Source organism: Pleurodeles waltl, chromosome 2_2, assembly GCF_031143425.1.
Source record: "Pleurodeles waltl isolate 20211129_DDA chromosome 2_2, aPleWal1.hap1.20221129, whole genome shotgun sequence".
Lineage (NCBI taxonomy): Eukaryota > Metazoa > Chordata > Amphibia > Caudata > Salamandridae > Pleurodeles > Pleurodeles waltl.
The window spans coordinates 804,572,031-804,590,326 of record NC_090439.1 but is presented as its reverse complement, the minus strand read 5'-3'; the positions used below and the strand labels follow the sequence as shown (position 1 = coordinate 804,590,326).

The window sequence follows — 18,296 nt, the reverse complement described above, 5'->3', positions numbered from 1 at the left end:
TATAGCTCTTTAGGAGGATAAGCCCCGTCTGTGTCTTCCTCCTACTCCCTCTTATGTTCATAAACCCTTGCAAGGGTGTTGGCGTTGTCAGCAGGATTGTTTTTTTCTGCAGAATGGGAGTCCTTTCTGCACAAAAACAATCCAGAGAGGCATTTTTCAGAATGCAGCACACATGAAAGAGGAACAACGAGGATAAAGAAAGATATTTCTTCTTGTTGCACCTACCGTAGGGAGGAGTACAGTTCTGATGCATTCCCAGGCTTACAGGTTATTGTAATGCATCAAAACTCACAGGTGTTGCATGGGCACACTTACACTAATGCACAAGGTATGCCTCCCTCTTGCAGTGTAAGGCAACACAGCGACTTGTACTCCTTTGTGTTACACCATATCTACAAGGCCAGGAACAATTAAGCAAAGTGGCTTTGCATGACCTGGCAGATATGGGCTTGTAAATATGCTCCTCAGTTTTTTTATATAGTTTGAACATCATTGTGCAAAGTTGTCGATGAAATGAAAAAGATGACAACATAACAGGCAAATGTCACAAATGTGTTCAGTTTTAGTTATTCTTCTAGAGTCTATGAATTTTAAGGAGGCATAAGTTATAATATAACATCTCTGGACATTTGTCCTCTAACATTATTTCACCTAATGGAATGCCTTGCTGTTCATACTTCAGAACCCGACTCTTGGAGGTCAATGAGCACTCCTCCTTAGATTCTTTGATGCTGTGACACATTGGAAGCTACCTGGGACATGATTGGGGCATCTTTCTCAGGTGATAACCTGTCCAAGTGTGGAGTAAATAAGTGAGTTTTTCACATGAGCAAATAGTTATCTCTTTTTTCACCTCCTTCATATCTTACCCGTGAAATTAATCTTTAGATTGAGGCAGTGCTCAAATCAGGGTTGACAAAATAATCCATATCTGTTTGCATGTGAGAGGGGACACTGATGTTCTATGCTGTTGACAAGTGTTTTGGTTGTGGGTGACACTCCTGAACACTGCAATGTGACCTCTCACTCTCTCTTTATGGACCTACACTTCCACTTTGTCATCAAACCGAAAGTTATTCTGGTTTGCAAAATGCACTGATCAGAATTACTGACTGTACTGGGCACATGCAAAAATCAGTCATGCAAATCTCCTGGCTCAATAACACTATCCACCCTAAAACTATTCCTCTCCTTTTCCAGTGTTAGCCTCCTTATTATACCTTGTCCTACAAAGAGTATTTACTCTCCCATTCTCTCTTTTTATTTCATTATTGGAAAAAGAGAGCTACATTTACCGTAAATTCACGCACAGCCACACAGTAGGCCACCTTGCTGGGCTGTACTGTGATGTGCTGGGTGAAAGGGCAGGAATGCAGAATGCAGCACATGTATAAAGAGGAAAAAAGGAGGAGAAATGAAACATATTTCTCCTTGTTAAATCTCCCCAGTTCTAGGTTGCTTGTGTTCCGGCTCAGGAAGGACCTGGTCTGGCAGTTTCAGCTGGACTGTTCCCATGAGCAGCAGGGTCAAGGCTGATTTGCATATATATGGGTCCAAAATGAGGTAGCATGCTGGGCAAAAAAAGGGGGATTGGGATGTGGCCCATGAGCTTGCCAGTGGCTGAGAATAATTTAAACATTTCATCCATCACCTTGTTGTTTTTTTATTTGTCTCCCTAAGTGAACCAGGTATACCTAGACATAGGTCCTGGGCTTACTGTGCCACTAGAACCAAGCAATATCTGGCTAAAGAGTTCTAACTAGAATGAAACCAGTCCTAGATTGCTTGTGTTCTGGTTCAGAGCAGATCTGGTCTGGCAGTTCCAACTGGGCTGTTCCCATGAGGTGCAGGGTCAAGACTGCTTTGTATACAGCTGGGTCCAAATGGAGGTGGCATGGTGAGCAAAACAGGATGGATTTGGATGAGGCCTTGAGTAAGTGACCTTTTTAATTAGGTGGGTCGGTGTCTAGTGAGAAATGGATGGCCTTCTCACCCCTTGAGTGGGATTAACTACTGCAGATTTCGAAGCACTAATTGATAAATCTGCAATTATAATTATATGGACGTCTTCCATAGGGCCCATGCACAAAAAGGTATTTTTGCCGTAAATGTAAGTTCATGGCCGAAAATACCTTGACAAATTGTCCTTTATAACACACCTTGCTGTGCTGCCCTGCATCACTGGGAAATGGCAGGAACGTGCTGTATTTAAAGAATACCTCCCATTACTGCTCTTCCCCCTGCTCTGGTGCCTGTTAGGCATGGTGCAAGGCTGCCTACATTGCATGCAAGATAGTTTTTGTGCAGGAAGGATAGTCTTCATGCACAAAAACAATGCTGAGAGGTGTTTTTCTCTTTCTACGTGTTCTGCAGAATGCATCACACATGGAAAGGAAAACAAAACAAGGATAAATAAAATAAATTTATCCTTGTTACGCCTCTACTGTGGAGGTGTATCTTTTTGACCCATTCCCAGGTTTACAAGCTCTTATGAATCTGGGAATGCATGAAAATCCATGGATGTTGTATGGGAACACCCATGTAACACCCATGGAAACGATTCCCTGGCACAGAGTAATGTAACACAGCAAATTGCACTGCGTTACATTCGTCAAGATTTATGAAGCCACACAAGGTGGCCTTGCGTGACTTCATAAATTTCACTTCAAGTTTGAGTTGCTCTTTCACCACATTACATGGTGCGATGCAAACTGGGTCATAAATATGCCCTTCCATTTTTGTTACATTCATTGCCCAATGGTATGCCTATTTTCCCAGATATTCTACTCCTTTTTGTTCTAGCTGGATTATACTTTGGATTTCCTAGTTATGGAAGTCCCTACTTTGGGCTCTTTTTGAACCCTAACCCCGGATGCGTTTGGTGCCTTACTTACCAAATGAATATCTTCCATTATCTACAGTCGAGAACTACTGATATTGCCAAGAAGGATTTTTGCCCTTGTGGCTTTTTTCTCCAACCTGGGACCCTCTTAAGAAGACCCTTGACGCACAAACATACTAAGAGCAGAATGCCACTTTTGCTACTTGAAGGAGTCACCCTTTCTTCGGGCAATCAAGGAGAAATCTTTAAAGACCTTCATAGTGTCCTTTCCTTCTTTTACACTTACAATTTTTGTATCTCAAAGAAAATGAACTAACATTAGCATGTCACCCTTCTTGGTGTTAGAAACATGCTGTGCTAAGCCATCAGAACGATTTTTAAACACCCACGAGAGTCGTAGAAATAAAACTATCCACATTAATGATATTCCAACACATACCATTTCCCATAAACCAAACAGAGGAAGATAGGACAGTTATAATTGTTTTTTTATTGATCAACATATGGCACTAAATGTCAATGTATTGTTGTATTTTAATTAAGGAGTGCCATACAATTGTTGCAGCGTGTACAATGACCATGCAAAGGCAATTTCCCAATTTGTCCAATATAATGAAATTTAGAATAATTTCAAATTCATTTTATTGAACATGTATACTTTTGACAACTGAAATAAATAGTTCTGCCTTTCGGAATGTTGAAGCAGGGAAGAGCAAATGCTGCAGCCCCCATGGTGTGGGGGGTGGAGGGGCCCGAGATCTAGGGCTCCCCTCAGCACAGTACCCTGGCTTGAGCGCTCTGGAGTGAGTCCAGACGGAGCCTCTACATGTATTTTGGAGGGGGAGGACCTCACGTTTCGTTATTCCACTGGCGAATGACCATTTGTCTTTTTTTGACTAGTTTAGTTGACCAGTTATGCATGATCTGCCTTGCATAAGGTGCCACTTCAGTGGCAAAAGGCAAGACTGAAATGGAAAATCCAATGGAATTTCTGTAGCCACAGTGCAGATATGGTTAGGAGGATGTGTGCTTTCTACCTGCCGTGCCAAGATGAGAGAAAGATTACTGAAAGGATGCTCGCACTTTCCGACCCTTCAGAGGTTGCGGTGGGCGATAATTGTTCACCATAGGACACGGGGTCTCCTTCTCTGAGTTAAAGTAAAGGCCACGCAGCTTGGCCATCTGAAAAACAGAAAACACCATTGTTGCTTTTTACATGGGTTCCATTGAGTTGGGTAATGACAACAACTATTATTTAAATCACAAAGGTTATCCAGACTTTGAGGTGCACTGGTTATACATAAAACCAAATAAAATCATAGCAAATAACATTATATTGTAAAAATATAGGAGTTGCATGAAAACGAAAACTATGGCCATCATTACGAGTCTGGTGGTCTACTGACTTGTGGTAGCATTCCCACCACTGACGGGCCGGCGGTGAAGACCACCAGGTTAAGATTGTGGCGGTTTGGCCTGTGCCAAACAGCCACTTACCCATTCCTACCGCCAGGGCGGGCTGACCGCAGGGCTGAAGATAAGCATCTCCGATCCCGCGGTCCACCTAGGATCGCTGGCGGTATTACAAGTCCCCTTCCCGCAAGGGATTTCGTGGCGGTAGCATTGCCACGAAATCCCTGGCAGCAGGGCTACCAGTGACATGAATTTGCATTCCTGTCACCAGTAGATGACTCCCCCAAACCCCCTGCAATCCCAACACCCCTCTCACCCCCTTCCATACCAGAACCCCCTCCCCCAACCTCTTTCATACCAGATTCCCCCTCCGCCACCCCCCTTCCATACCAGACTCCTCTCCCCCACCCCCTTCCATACCAGACCCCCCTGCATACACAAAAACACCCACACCCACACGCACCCCGCATACACTCATTCACAAAAACTGACATACACACATTCACTCACACCCATCCATACACGCATTCACACAGACATTCTAGCACGCACTCACTTCAACAGTCATACACGCATTCATACACTAATACATACACGCATACACACAGGCATGCACATACGCATTCATACATGCTAACAAACACTCATAAAAACACCCATACACAAACGCATACACACACAGATACACACTTACATTCACACATGTAGACAACACCCATTCACAAACGCACACAACACCCCCAACCATCCCTTCCCCCTCCCCTGTTGGACAATCAGCTTACCTTGTCCGGTGAGGAGGTCGTCCAGCAGGGAACGGGTGCTTCCTGCCCTGGCAGCACCCCTCCATCAGGACACCTCCAGGCCACATTACAGGTTGTAATACGGCTGGTGGATTCCTTTAGGCGGAGCGGGCCAGTGGTGGAACCACCCTTCGCCTCCGACTACCAGCACGACTACTGGTGGATTGCCACCCAAATTGTGGCGGAAATCCCTCAGTACTCATAATATGGTGGTCGGAAGACCGCCAGCACTGGAGGGCTTCCGGTGCCACGGCTTCGGCGGTCTGTGCAAAAGACCGCTGAAGTTACAATGAGGGCCTATATGCCTATTTATGGATGTGCTATAACACTGAATCCTGAATTTTAAATCTAACTTCTGGTTAAGTATTGTATTGTGTATTCCATGTAATGGCTTAATGCTGGATGCAGTCAAGTTGAAGCAACCACCCACAAACACATATATTGATATTTATTTCAATGATCTTCTGACAGAAGTCACCTATTTAAAGAGTTCACACTGGTGCTGATTCAGTCATTTGGGGATTTCAAGGAGTTGACCTAACATTGTGGGTACTCTAGTCAGCTATTATGATGGCTTCCAATGCCAATTGACAATCCACAGTCAACTTAGTATACAATTCTGGGGCACAGTATATTATCTGTTTCTTTAAACAGAAGCTTACTTTCTGAAAAGCTCAGCAGAAGTAACAACATCTATTGACAATTTGCCATTCAGCTCATGAGTGCGGTTGGGAAGGCAGCAGTCAGTAATCATAATGACTTCTGTAGCAAGGTTTCTATGTATATTTTCTAATGTTGTTAGCAATCTTGAAATGGATGTACGTTAATGTGATCAATATTGCCTATGCATTTAGAATGTTTGAGTGGATGGTGCAAATGCAGGGCCTAGAAGCTAGTGTAACTTGTTTGCATGGTGTGGCTCATGAATGTGTGGCTGATTACACTTTTCATTTAATCCATAATAAACAATGAAGAGAAATACACTTCCAATTCTGTGGCCCATGTACTGTTTACCCACACGGTAGCTGAAATGTGGCTACAAGGTGATAAATATATATATATTTTTTTTCTTTCTTTTTTTTTTTTTTTCTTTCTTTCTTTTCTCTTTTTCGGCTGCAATGTAAATGTAACTTTTCTGCTTTCTTCTTTTATGTGGACCCCGGTCGAGTTCCAAATCATAAATAAAATAAAATTGAAATTGAAATTGATACAAGGTGATATGCCCTTATGTGTTCTTTCTTCTAGGAAGCAGCAAGTAGAAGTAACAGTCATTTTATAGCTATATTTTTACTAGACGTATTGCACAATATCCTGTGTAATGATAGATACGCCACCCACCCCTCCTTGCTCAGTAGGAGACAGGGGTATGTAACGTTTAGTATATTCTGAATAATAACTGTTTGGTTGTTTCTGATTAGGCTTGTCTTGTTTCAGTTTCTACTTGTGAATTCGGGTCGGGTTTTTTAAAAACATTTTCCAATGTTTTTAAAAACCAAAAAAACAATGGGCATTATTGTTTATTCATTTTTCCTCCTTAAAAAGTCACAGTGATGGTGTACGTCCAGTGTGAATACAGGGCATTTCTTATTCACGTCCGCCCTTCATCAATTCTCTTTGTCAATTATTGATTCGGTCTTTTTTGCTTCTAACTCCATTTATCAAACCCTTTAATTGATGTTGCTCTTTCAATTTACTTTTCATTATTTCTTCCCCCGCCGTCTGTCCAAATTCCAAGCAGTCAAATCCCGCTTAGAAGATGTCCTCCCCCACACCTCAAGGATGTGCATGGATGGAGATATGTTTACACCTCATTAATATTTAATTATAGCAGTTAAAAGGTCAACTGGTGGGCATTTAACACACCTTCTTGCTGCTCTGTTCTTCAAACATATGACATATGAGGATTTGCTACTTAGGACATGATATATATTTTGTGGAGAGTTCAGTAATTTCAAACCACTGTTACAATGTGCTGTCTTTTGCCTGAAGACAACAAGCAAGGACTGAACTAATACATTTACTGTTACCATCTGATCAGAGACTATTCCTGCTGTACAAAGTCCTAACAAAGAAATCTGCTAAGGAACTATTATTAGGGCCACTGGAGTTATGAGATTCTGCTGCCGCTTCGTTTTTCACCTAATTAAGGAATTGCCATATTTGCCATATAATCAGCCGATTTTAACAAAAAATAAATTTTATTTCTAGCTCAAACAAATCAAAGTTACTGAAAACATTGCAACATGTGTTCTCCCGCATGTGTGGAAGGCCCTGTGCAAATATTAACTGGTCATCTTTCAGTTGCTTATATCTGTATTTGGTCATTAAACTCATACCAATGAGGTGAAATCTTTACCCAGACGGAATTTCTATGTGTAAAAATTAGAAAATAATGAAGTAAAACTCTAAAAAATGTGCCACATTATTCTGCATAACTCATCCTTTCCTGTGGCATAATTTAGACATCCCTTCTGCATAGTTTGGTGCTCTCTGCTGCATAATTCCTGTACCCTAATTATTATACATATTGTAAGCTTGCAGGTCTTCGGGGACAGAAAACAGTGTTGCTTTACGAAGAAGCAAATACAGGTAGTAAAGGAACTTTATGACTTGATGCCTTGGGTCATTTGCTAGTGCAGTTCACACTGTGACTGAAGCTTATTTTACATTGTTAGGCCATACTTGTGGGATTTTAGGTGTATATGAAGACAGCACCGCAGTGGCGGATCACAGGAGGGTAAAAGGACAGGGTGGTATGGCACGGGGCAGGGCCGGGCGGAGGGGGAACACAACAGAAAAAAATAATATAATTTTCAAAAACCATACCTTTTTGCTCGGTGCCACTCCTCTCCGCTCCCATCCGGTCCTCGACTGAACTGCATGCACAGGCTCCCAGCCTGCCCTGTGTCCAATCCTAGCAATGCTTTCATACTGTTGGTAGCATGAAAGCAGTGTTACCATTGGACGGAGCGCCCAGCCAGGGCGCTTCATGGCAGAGTAGAAGTCTCTGCCTGCTGTCTCCAACCCAGCAACGCAGCGCCTGCATTGATGGGTTGGAGAGATCCCAGTGCGCATGTGTGTTTGGGCAGCCCGAGACAGCCAGCCAAACATACACATACACTGAGGGGGAGTGCCCCTTTTACTATAAAATGATAATAAATGGTATCGTTTTATAGAAAACGTTTTCCAGCTGCTGCTGCTGGCGCAGAGGAGGGGCAGTGCTCCTCCGCCATATCGGAGGAACCGCCCCTGCAGCGCCACGACCTCTAGACATTTATTTTTTCCATGCATGTGGGAGGTCTTTGTTTATTTGAAAGTAGTGTGTGGACTGCCTTCCTGAGGGAAAGGTGTGACAATTGTGCAATGCACTTTACCTTTGGGTTCGGTGCAGAGTGCACTGTTCTAGTGAATTGTCCATCTTGGAGGAAAGAATAATCACAGTTCAAAATGTTTCTATTAAATGCAGTCCAAACCGTGGTGTATTGTGAGTGATGTTGCTAAGTGATAAACCTTGTTTTTGCATCAGACATTCTAAGGTTTAGTTTGAAATGTAGACCCTAGGACCTGGAGGTGCTGTTGATTTTGATATCTAGCATTAGGAATGACAGTTGATGTTGGTGACACTCAGTCTGTTTCATGAATACATTCTACATCAGTACACAGGCTCAGAATAGGTCCTGAGACGTTTTTTTGCTGAATCTGCTCCGTCTGTATCACATTCAAGGAAACACAGATCAGTGGTTGCCTATTCCTTTTTCTGAGCTGCACTGTGTATAGCTCATACACTAACTTAAAGATTTCCTGAGGTTATTTATGTTCTAAAAGCAGCAATGTTTTAGCATGCACAGTGCCTGAATAAGTCCATGATATGACCACTAATCCTTTTTATGATCTGGCATGCCAGCAGAGCTGTCACCAGACAATTATGTGAGCACTACGACAGAGGGGTTGGGCTCAGCTCACATTTTGAGAGCCAGAAGTACGTTTTGATTGGGCAGACATTGTATGCTTCCACAAAAAAGTACTTGCCCTACACAACTGACATTTTTGTTCATTTATCCAGCTGTCTGAGCATGAACCTTCAGGGGTACACAAATGACATTGTAATGCTACTAAAGTGTCTTAGATACCACGATAATTTATACAGCAGTACAGTTTAGAGGAGAGCAGTCCATCTACATGGATGTTTAGGTCTGGCTTGACAGTGCAACTGTCATTGGACCTTTTACCCAACACCAATATTATTCTATAGTTCTTTAATTCTGTACAAATACGTATCCATTCCCATGCTATTTACTTGTAATATTTAACATTCCCATATAACATTCCTTTAAAGCCAGACTCATTGGAATTGCCAATGTGTGTTCATGAGGGTATGCAGCTTTCTTGGCATGCTTTTCAGACTACCACAACGTAAACCAAACAGCAGCAGGGGTTGGCGTAGTGATTTATGAGGATATTGATTCTGAGGTATATGTATGCACAGTGATATTCGTTGCCACAATCTTGATACCAGAGCTGACAGAATCTAACCAACTGACCTCTTCCTTGCCAGTCACCAATGCAATGTCACCACTGAAAAAAATTGATTATCCATAAAATACCATAGGCTGGCCCAAAATGTGAAGAACACAGCAAACTAGCCAGTGGCAGAAGGCACCCAACCCAAACAAGCTAATAGCTCAAGGGACTGGTACAATACTATGTTTGCTTGGTGTATTAGTATTCTTATGTCTCTGACAGCACAACGCTGTCAATCCAAATCTGAAACAAAAAGTCTTCTGAAAACTTTGGACTTAAAATATCTAGTAAAGAGTTAGTACTTAAATTAAATGTGTATATTGGGATATTCATCATCCCCAAAAAGCTTCTTTGTGCTGATATTAAGTTTAAAACCAATACTTAATGTTATTCAAATATTTCTATTGCTCAGTATCATTACACACATTTTCTGTCGTGGAAGCAACAACCGAGAGTTTGCTTAATGTACATCAAGACTGATATCAATTAGGATAATGGAAAACACAGCAAATCTAAGAATTTAATTAAATGGAATGTGTTTAGTGTTGTCAAGGGAATCTAGGGCCAGATGTACAAAACATTGGTCACAAAAGTCTGGTCACAAAATGACATGTATTCTTTTAGTCAGTGTGGAATTTTGTGAATTGACTGAAGCAAGAATAGACTGGTTCACAAAATTACGAATTGTAGTGGGTTAAAATGCAACCTACCTCATCAATATTCATAAGGCAAGTTGTAAATTGAGACTCACCAGGATTCGTGTCCATCACAGTGATGGTAGCCTGCTGGGGTCATCAGGCCACCTGACTTGGATGGCTTTTGAAGCCTTTTTTTTTTTATTGCAGCCTTTTTTTTCCTTAAAGGAAACAAGGCTGTCTTTAAAAAAAGTGTTAAACTTTTTTAAAGGTTTTTAAGATTTGACAGTGGCCCCTTGGAGCCTTGGCTCCTTCCCCACACCTTTTTTTAAAAACTTTTTTTACATCCACATAATGGAAGAGGTCCCAAGAGGTGCTCGGTAACATTTCAATGTTTTACAATGGTTATTTCGGTCCTAAACATTGAAACATATGGATAAGAGGATGTATGACACAATTTTTTTGGAACAACAATATCATGATGCTGGGGGGTTGGGGAAGGGAGTGGCATGCCACAGAGCAAGATGGCTGCACCATGAGTTGGCTGCCTCACCGTAATTAATATCATCCCTCATTCGCCCACAAATCAGCACATGTCTTGTCTCAGAACTTATCCCTGAGTGAGGGAGACGTATTACGAGCCGGAGATCTGATAGTTTGTGCAAAAAGTAATAAGGTGCCCACGAACGGCCTGCAGTGCAGAGCCAGGCCTGCGGCTGAGATGCATCACCATTTTGAGGGAAGCAAGTCATACCGCTCCAATCACTAACATCAGAGAGCAGAGATGAGCCTATGGAGGTGCCACAGAGAGGGTCTTGTGCCTGGGGGGGTCTAATAAGATGCTGAGATTGCTGTGAGGCGAGCATGGGGCAGCGAAGTGTGATGCATAGTGGAGAGCCTTGCAGGCTCGATTGAAGTGCACAGGCTGTGGAGGCAGTTATAGAGCAGGCATGTAGCCCAAGGAGTTGACTGTGGCTTGAAAGGCCTCGGAGGCTCCCTTCAGGTGCTGGGGTTGCTGTCATATAGGCTGGGGAGCCGTGGGGGCTCAGGCGGCAGGCCGCGACGTAGCAGGCCCGAAGATGCACACTGAGTTCCAGCCCACAAGGGGAAGCAGGTTGGGCAAGATTGCAGGAGGGCCCAAAAGGACCCTGAAATCACCATAGCCCTCTCCAGCCCTACTAGCTACAATTGATGGCAGTGATGTGAAATTGGCACTGAGCTGAACGTGTGCTGGAGCTACACCCATTGACTCTACACCCTTTGAATAAGGGAGATGTGTTGCTGGGCCCTGCCGTGCTCCACCGGCAGCGAGGGGGGAGGCGCACACTGAGCCCTGTATGGAGATGCTGCAGACTTAGCGGCTTATGAGCCTCATTTGAGGTCAACCCTTAGGGAGCTGCACTTTATGTCTCTTTCCCTCATGCCCCTTTTGCTGACTCAGCCTGGTGCCTCAGGGGGCTGCTGTTCCAACCCATTCTGCTCATGTTGGGCTGATCTCTACTGCTCTAGCACTGACATTTGCCGCCAAGAGACAGCTGGAGGATTGTCAATGACTGACAAGTGCCTATAGCCACTCAATCAATCAATCCAAAAATGTATAGAGCGCGCTACTCACCCGTGAGGGTCTCAAGGTGCTGGGGGGGGGTGAGGTGGATTACTGTTTGAACAGCCACGTCTTGAGGTTTTTTCTGAAGAGCAGGAGGTTCTGAGTCTTGCGGAGGTTGGTGGGGAGGGAGTTCCAGGCCTTGGGGGCGGGGTAGGAGAAGGATCTGCCTCCGGTGGTGGCGCGTTGGATGCGTGGGACTGGTGCGAGTGCGAGGTCGGCAGAGCGGAGGTGGCGAGTAGGAGTGTGGAAATTCACTCTTTCGTTGAGGTAGGTTGGTCCAGTGTTGTGGAGGAATTTGTGTGCGTGGATGAGGATTTTGAAGGTGATCCTCTTGTCGATCGGGAGCCAGTGAAGGGATCTGAGGTGTGAGGAGATGTGTTCATGGCGTGGGAGGTCCAGGATGAGGCAGGCGGCTGCGTTCTGGATCCTCTGGAGTTTGCGTTTGAGTGTGGTGCCGGCGTAGAGGGCGTTCCCGTAGTCTAGCCTGCTGCTGATGAGTGCGTGGGTGACGGTCTTTCTGGTCTCTATGGGAATCCATTTGAAGGTTTTTCGCAGTATGCAGAGAGTGTTGAAACAGGAGGAGGTGATGGCGTTGATTTGCTGGGTCATGGAGAGGGAGGGGTCCAGGATGATGCCAAGGTTACATGCATGGTTTGAGGGGGTTGGTGGGGAGCCTAGGGCGGTGGACCACGAGGAGTCGTCCCATATGGTTTTGTTGGGGCCAAAAATTATGATTTCAGTTTTGTTGGAGTTGAGCTTGAGGTGGTTTGCTGTCATCCATGTGGGTGGTGTCAAGGAGTGCAGTGTGGAGGTTGGTTTTGGCGGTGGTAGGGTTAGGGGTGAGGGAGATGATGAGCAGGGTGTCGTCTGCGTAGGATATGATGGTGATTCCATGAGGTCAGAGGATGTTGGCGAGTGGGGTCATGTAAATGTTGAAAAGGGTAGGGCTGACGGAGGACCCTTGGGGGACTCCGCAGATGATTTTGGTGGCTGTGGAGTGGAAGGGAAGGAGGCGGACTTTCTGGGTCCTTTCAGTGAGGAAGAAGGTCAGCCAGTCTAGGTCCTTGTGTCGAATAACTGCGTTGTGGAGGCGTGTGCAGGATGTTTGATGGCAAACAGTCGAAGGCAGCGGAGAGGTCCAGGAGGATGAGTGCGACGGTCTCGCCCTTGTCGACTCTGGTTCTGATGTCGTCAGTACATGCAATGCAGGCGGTCTCAGTGCTGTGGTTTTTGCGGAACCCAGACTGGGAGGTGTCGAGTGTGTTGCTTTCCTCTAGGAAGTGGGACAGGCGGGTGTTCACTAGTTTCTCAGCGACCTTGGCGGGGAAGGGGAGGAGTGAAATTGGGCAGTAGTTGGTGAGGTCATCAGGGTCAGCTTTGGGCTTTTTCAGGAGTGCAGTGACTTCTGCGTGCTTCCATGGGTCTGGGAAGCTGGCGTCGTCGAAAGAGCTGTTGATTATGTCGCGAAGCTTGGGGGCGATGGTTGGGCTGGCTTTTTTGTAAATGCGATGGGGGCAGGGGTCCGAGGGGGATCCTGAGTGGATGGAATTCATTGTTTTTTCAGTTTCTTTGTCATTGGTAGGGGCCCAGGTGAGTAGTAGGTTGGGGGGGTCTTTGCTGGTCGAGTCGGTGTTGTGTGTGGCGGGTGCGTGTGGTGTGAAGAGATTGGTGACCACCTCAGGGGGTTGCTTTAGACATGGTGGGTAGCTGTGGTCCTCTGCCAGCTTAACTCAGCAAAATGGATAAATAGGCTATGGCTCTTGTGGTGCTCGGCTGTGTGGATGAACCAGAGGGTACTACAAAGGTCCCACCATGAGTGGCAATACCGCCCAGCAATGAACCCTTTCTGAAGGAATAATGGTAGTGAGAAAAGATGTGAATAGGACCAATGAACACAAACTCGATGCTGTCACAGTCAATGTCACATGTGGTGTGATCCATCTGGTGGACTTGTGGTTCAATCTGGTACCTGGGAGGGTCTAACCTTTAACATCTATTCAATATAGGTCCTGCCACGCCTCTGTGGTTCCCGATCTGAGCACCCTGGTTTAGATATGGTACCTGGTATCCTTATCCTGGAAGGGGACATTAACGTGGTAGCCGACTCTGGGGTTTTCAGGATGAACCAGGCAAGGTCCATTGAAACAACTTAACCCTTACCAGCTTTTATCGAGGCACTGGGTCTGGTGGACTTTTGGCATGACCATAAACCACTATAACATCAAGTCATTCCACCTCTTTCATACCAGATTCCCCCTCCGCCACCCCCCTTCCATACCAGACTCCTCTCCCCCACCCCCTTCCATACCAGACCCCCCTGCATACACAAAAACACCCACACGCACCCCGCATACACTCATTCACAAAAACTGACATACACACATTCACTCACACCCATCCATACACGCATTCACACAGACATTCTAGCACGCACTCACTTCAACAGTCATACACGCATTCATACACTAATACATACACGCATACACACAGGCATGCACATACGCATTCATACATGCTAACAAACACTCATAAAAACACCCATACACAAACGCATACACACACAGATACACACTTACATTCACACATGTAGACAACACCCATTCACAAACGCACACACAACACCCCCAACCACCCCTTCCCCCTCCTCTGTTGGACAATCAGCTTACCTTGTCCGGTGAGGAGGTCGTCCGGCAGGGAACGGGTGCTTCCCGCCCTGGCAGCACCCCTCTATCAGGACACCTCCAGGCCACATTACAGGTTGTAATACGGCTGGTGGATTCCTTTAGGCGGAGCGGGGCCAGTGGTGGAACCACCCTTCGCCTCCGACTACCAGCACGACTACTGGTGGATTGCCACCCAAATTGTGGCGGAAATCCCTCAGTACTCATAATATGGTGGTCGGAAGACCGCCAGCACTGGAGGGCTTCCGGTGCCACGGCTTCGGCGGTCTGTGCAAAAGACCGCTGAAGTTACAATGATGGCCTATATGCCTATTTATGGATGTGCTATAACACTGAATCCTGAATTTTAAATCTAACTTCTGGTTAAGTATTGTATTGTGTATTCCATGTAATGGCTTAATGCTGGATGCAGTCAAGTTGAAGCAACCACCCACAAACACATATATTGATATTTATTTCAATGATCTTCTGACAGAAGTCACCTATTTAAAGAGTTCACACTGGTGCTGATTCAGTCATTTGGGGATTTCAAGGAGTTGACCTAACATTGTGGGTACTCTAGTCAGCTATTATGATGGCTTCCAATGCCAATTGACAATCCACAGTCAACTTAGTATACAATTCTGGGGCACAGTATATTATCTGTTTCTTTAAACAGAAGCTTACTTTCTGAAAAGCTCAGCAGAAGTAACAACATCTATTGACAATTTGCCATTCAGCTCATGAGTGCGGTTGGGAAGGCAGCAGTCAGTAATCATAATGACTTCTGTAGCAAGGTTTCTATGTATATTTTCTAATGTTGTTAGCAATCTTGAAATGGATGTACGTTAACGTGATCAATATTGCCTATGCATTTAGAATGTTTGAGTGGATGGTGCAAATGCAGGGCCTAGAAGCTAGTGTAACTTGTTTGCATGGTGTGGCTCATGAATGTGTGGCTGATTACACTTTTCATTTAATCCATAATAAACAATGCAGAGAAATACACTTCCAATTCTGTGGCCCATGTACTGTTTACCCACACGGTAGCTGAAATGTGGCTACAAGGTGATAAATATATATATTTTTTTCTTTTTTTCTTTCTTTCTTTTCTCTTTTTCGGCTGCAATGTAAATGTAAATTTTCTGCTTTCTTCTTTTATGTGGACCCCGGTCGAGTTCCAAATCATAAATAAAATAAAATTGAAATTGAAATTGATACAAGGTGATATGCCCTTATGTGTTCTTTCTTCTAGGAAGCAGCAAGTAGAAGTAACAGTCATTTTATAGCTATATTTTTACTAGACGTATTGCACAATATCCTGTGTAATGATAGATACGCCACCCACCCCTCCTTGCTCAGTAGGAGACAGGGGTATGTAACGTTTAGTATATTCTGAATAATAACTGTTTGGTTGTTTCTGATTAGGCTTGTCTTGTTTCAGTTTCTACTTGTGAATTCGGGTCGGGTTTTTTAAAAACATTTTCCAATGTTTTTAAAAACCAAAAAAACAATGGGCATTATTGTTTATTCATTTTTCCTCCTTAAAAAGTCACAGTGATGGTGTACGTCCAGTGTGAATACAGGGCATTTCTTATTCACGTCCGCCCTTCATCAATTCCCTTTGTCAATTATTGATTCGGTCTTTTTTGCTTCTAACTCCATTTATCAAACCCTTTAATTGATGTTGCTCTTTCAATTTACTTTTCATTATTTCTTCCCCCGCCGTCTGTCCAAATTCCAAGCAGTCAAATCCCGCTTAGAAGATGTCCTCCCCCACACCTCAAGGATGTGCATGGATGGAGATATGTTTACACCTCATTAATATTTAATTATAGCAGTTAAAAGGTCAACTGGTGGGCATTTAACACACCTTCTTGCTGCTCTGTTCTTCAAACATATGACATATGAGGATTTGCTACTTAGGACATGATATATATTTTGTGGAGAGTTCAGTAATTTCAAACCACTGTTACAATGTGCTGTCTTTTGCCTGAAGACAACAAGCAAGGACTGAACTAATACATTTACTGTTACCATCTGATCAGAGACTATTCCTGCTGTACAAAGTCCTAACAAAGAAATCTGCTAAGGAACTATTATTAGGGCCACTGGAGTTATGAGATTCTGCTGCCGCTTCGTTTTTCACCTAATTAAGGAATTGCCATATTTGCCATATAATCAGCCGATTTTAACAAAAAATAAATTTTGTTTCTAGCTCAAACAAATCAAAGTTACTGAAAACATTGCAACATGTGTTCTCCCGCATGTGTGGAAGGCCCTGTGCAAATATTAACTGGTCATCTTTCAGTTGCTTATATCTGTATTTGGTCATTAAACTCATACCAATGAGGTGAAATCTTTACCCAGACGGAATTTCTATGTGTAAAAATTAGAAAATAATGAAGTAAAACTCTAAAAAATGTGCCACATTATTCTGCATAACTCATCCTTTCCTGTGGCATAATTTAGACATCCCTTCTGCATAGTTTGGTGCTCTCTGCTGCATAATTCCTGTACCCTAATTATTATACATATTGTAAGCTTGCAGGTCTTCGGTGACAGAAAACAGTGTTGCTTTACGAAGAAGCAAATACAGGTAGTAAAGGAACTTTATGACTTGATGCCTTGAGTCATTTGCTAGTGCAGTTCACACTGTGACTGAAGCTTATTTTACATTGTTAGGCCATACTTGTGGGATTTTAGGTGTATATGAAGACAGCACCACAGTGGCGGATCACAGGAGGGTAAAAGGACAGGGTGGTATGGCACGGGGCAGGGCCGGGCGGAGGGGGAACACAACAGAAAAAAATAATATAATTTTCAAAAACCATACCTTTTTGCTCGGTGCCACTCCTCTCCGCTCCCATCCGGTCCTCGACTGGACTGCATGCACAGGCTCCCAGCCTGCCCTGTGTCCAATCCTAGCAATGCTTTCATACTGTTGGTAGCATGAAAGCAGTGTTACCATTGAACGGAGCGCCCAGCCAGGGCGCTTCATGGCAGAGTGGAAGTCTCTGCCTGCTGTCTCCAACCCAGCAACGCAGCGCCTGCATTGATGGGTTGGAGAGATCCCAGTGCGCATGTGTGTTTGGGCAGCCCGAGACAGCCAGCCAAACATACACATACACTGAGGGGGAGTGCCCCTTTTACTATAAAATGGTAATAAATGGTATCGTTTTATAGAAAACGTTTTCCAGCTGCTGCTGCTGGCGCAGAGGAGGGGCAGTGCTCCTCCGCCATATCGGAGGGACCGCCCCTGCAGCGCCACGACCTCTAGACATTTATTTTTTCCATGCATGTGGGAGGTCTTTGTTTATTTGAATGTAGTGTGTGGACTGCCTTCCTGAGGGAAAGGTGTGACAATTGTGCAATGCACTTTACCTTTGGGTTCGGTGCAGAGTGCACTGTTCTAGTGAATTGTCCATCTTGGAGGAAAGAATAATCACAGTTCAAAATGTTTCTATTAAATGCAGTCCAAACCGTGGTGTATTGTGAGTGATGTTGCTAAGTGTCAAAGCTTGTTTTTGCATCAGACATTCTAAGGTTTAGTTTGAAATGTAGACCCTAGGACCTGGAGGTGCTGTTGATTTTGATATCTAGCATTAGGAATGACAGTTGATGTTGGTGACACTCAGTCTGTTTCATGAATACATTCTACATCAGTACACAGGCTCAGAATAGGTCCTGAGACGGTTTTTTGCTGAATCTGCTCCGTCTGTATCACATTCAAGGAAACACAGATCAGTGGTTGCCTATTCCTTTTTCTGAGCTGCACTGTGTATAGCTCATACACTAACTTAGAGATTTCCTGAGGTT

The 18,296-nt window shown here is 44.2% G+C and overlaps 1 long non-coding RNA gene across 1 annotated transcript in view; it reads right to left on the bottom strand.

Moving 5' to 3' along the window:
• Positions 1–3,250: 3,250 nt before the first annotated feature.
• LOC138282638 (uncharacterized) overlaps positions 3,251–18,296 on the bottom strand; it is a 76,699-nt gene continuing 61,653 nt past the window's right edge. The window contains exon 3 of the long non-coding RNA XR_011200981.1: positions 3,251–4,024. This is a non-coding gene — a long non-coding RNA (uncharacterized lncRNA). The remainder of the gene's footprint in view (positions 4,025–18,296) is intronic.